Here is a 2,392-nt window from a genome sequence, read left to right as displayed (position 1 = left end):
GGAGGGGCAAAGAAGAAAGGGCGGAAATGCTTCTTTTGCCCTCATTTCTCCATCTTTTTTTTATTGCGCAGAAGGCGTGCGCGCTAAAATGGCGGAGGACGAAAGGAGGGTGGAAATTCTTACCCGATCGACAGGTTTTATCTATATTTAAAATAAGGAAGGATGAGGAGCAATACGGATCAAACATAGATGTCATTATGGAACGCAAAATTTGGGGCTAATAGAATAAGGCACACACATTTTCTAGAGGATCCCAGTATGTCAAATAAATGGATTCATCTACTTCAACAGAAATACAGCGATATTACGCTATCAAATGTCGGATCTAGTGCTTGAAAACTGGGACCAAACATATTCTTTTGCTTTCGTTCTGGAAAAAAAAAAATGCTGCAGGAATATTGCAGTGATACTTTAATACAAAGATACTACCACAGAAATATTAGCCCAGTAATACTACAAAATATAAACACAACTACAGTCATATTACAAAAATATAAAAGAAATAAGACATCAATATTACTATAGGAAATACTAGTCATGTTTATTTGTTTGTCACTTAATCACAAGAAAGACTACCATTACACTAAAATAGCATTTTGGGAAAAAATACCACTACATTTAATACATTGATACAGAAATACTATTAGAGAAATATTACTACAGAAATACTATTACTGAAGTATTACGACACAACCACTGCAATAATACAACTACACCAAGACTGCAAAAATGAATACAAATAATAGAAGAGGGCGCTTGCCACAACAGTCTCCGAGAAGATATAAGATCCAGTATATTATTAGTATTTCCATAATTGAGCTAGTGATTTTCTTTCATTATTTTTATTGATGTCCTATGACTGTACATCTTGTAGTACTTTTCGTAGTATTTCCATCTATTTAGAATCTTTGTATTATTACTTGTGTTATAATATTACTGCAGGGGTATTCTTGTAGTATTTCCACCTGAAATTGGAGCGTTTCTTGTCTTACCTGCGTTCGTTTAGTCCATCTGGGAAGAGAGTGTTTAATTTTCCTATCCAGCCTTTTTCTGCCCTGAGTCTGTCTTTTTGAGTCCAATTGCTATTTGTTTCTAGGCCCCATATTTGTAATGCCTGTAGTCCATGTCGAATGAAGTGTGCGACAAGATGTGTATTACTTTGTTTAAGGTTCTTAATGTTGTAAATGTGTTGTGCTAATCTACATCTGATAGAATTTCCTGTCTCTCCTATATATTTAATGTCACAGTGTTTACATTTTATGACATAAATACAGTTTTCTGTGGTGGGAGTGATTCTTTGTTTAATTAGGTAGTTTGTCTTGGTAATGGTGTTCCTAACTGTGGTGGCTTGTTTGTAGAATGTGGGTCCCTGCGTTTGTGTTATGTTGATTTCTGGTAATTTACTTTTTACTAAGTAATCTTTGAGATTTTTGTTTCTTTTAAAGGCTGAGATGATTTTGTAATCTTGGATTATGCTTGTGTTCTGTAGTGTCTGATTTATATTTTGTCTAATTTTTCTATTAGCAATTTGGCTAAATTCTGAGTAGGTACTAATTAGTGGGATAATTTTCTGTGTGTCTCGTTGCCCTGTGGTTAAAAATGTTTTACGGACCTGCCTGAGGAAAGATCTTGAGTATCCTCTTGGTCTCAGTGCCTTGAAAAGGGTTTGGGTGGCCTTTTCAAAGTCCGTATCTTGCGAGCAGATTCTGTGGAATCTGAGCAACTGTCATTTTATTAAGCCTCTGTAGGTGTGTTTTGGATGAAGGCTGTTTTTGTGTAAGAGTGCATGTGTGTCTGTGTCTTTAAAGAAGGCCTTAGTGTCTAAAGTTTGTGTTTGAGTGAATGAGGGTCCCTTGTAAGTGGTTGTGTCTAGAAAATCTATCTGGTGGTCATTTGTAGAATGTTTGAGCGTAATTGTACTATGGTGAGTGTTGAGGATTTCTATGAATTGGTTGAATTCCTCTCTGCTATGTGTCCATGTTCCCCAAATGTCATCTAAGTACCTAAAATAATTGGTGGGTAGTTTGTCGCATTTTTCAAAAGCTGTTTCCTCCCAATGCGCCATGTAAATGTTAGCATAGGCAGGTGCAAATTTTTTGCCCATGGCTGTACCACTGATCTGTAAGTAGAATTCCTTGTTGAATTCAAAGTCGTTCCTAGTGAGGTTAATTTCTAGGAGTTGTATTAGTTCTGTGTCTGGGCGTTTGTCGTCCGGGTATTTTTCCATCCAGCGCTTTACTGCTGTTAACCCTGCGACTGTGTTTATGTTTGTGTAGAGGCTATCTATGTCAATGGTGAACAAGATAGTGTCCTGCGTTATTTTAATCTGTTTTATTTTGTTTACGAAGTCATATGTATCTTTAATGTAGCTATTATGTTTTGTGGATAGTGG

Source organism: Urocampus carinirostris, chromosome 20 (genome assembly GCF_059441175.1).
Source record: "Urocampus carinirostris isolate Australia breed hairy pipefish chromosome 20, RoL_Ucar_1.0, whole genome shotgun sequence".
NCBI lineage: Eukaryota > Metazoa > Chordata > Actinopteri > Syngnathiformes > Syngnathidae > Urocampus > Urocampus carinirostris.
Note: the sequence above shows the minus strand (reverse complement) of the source record.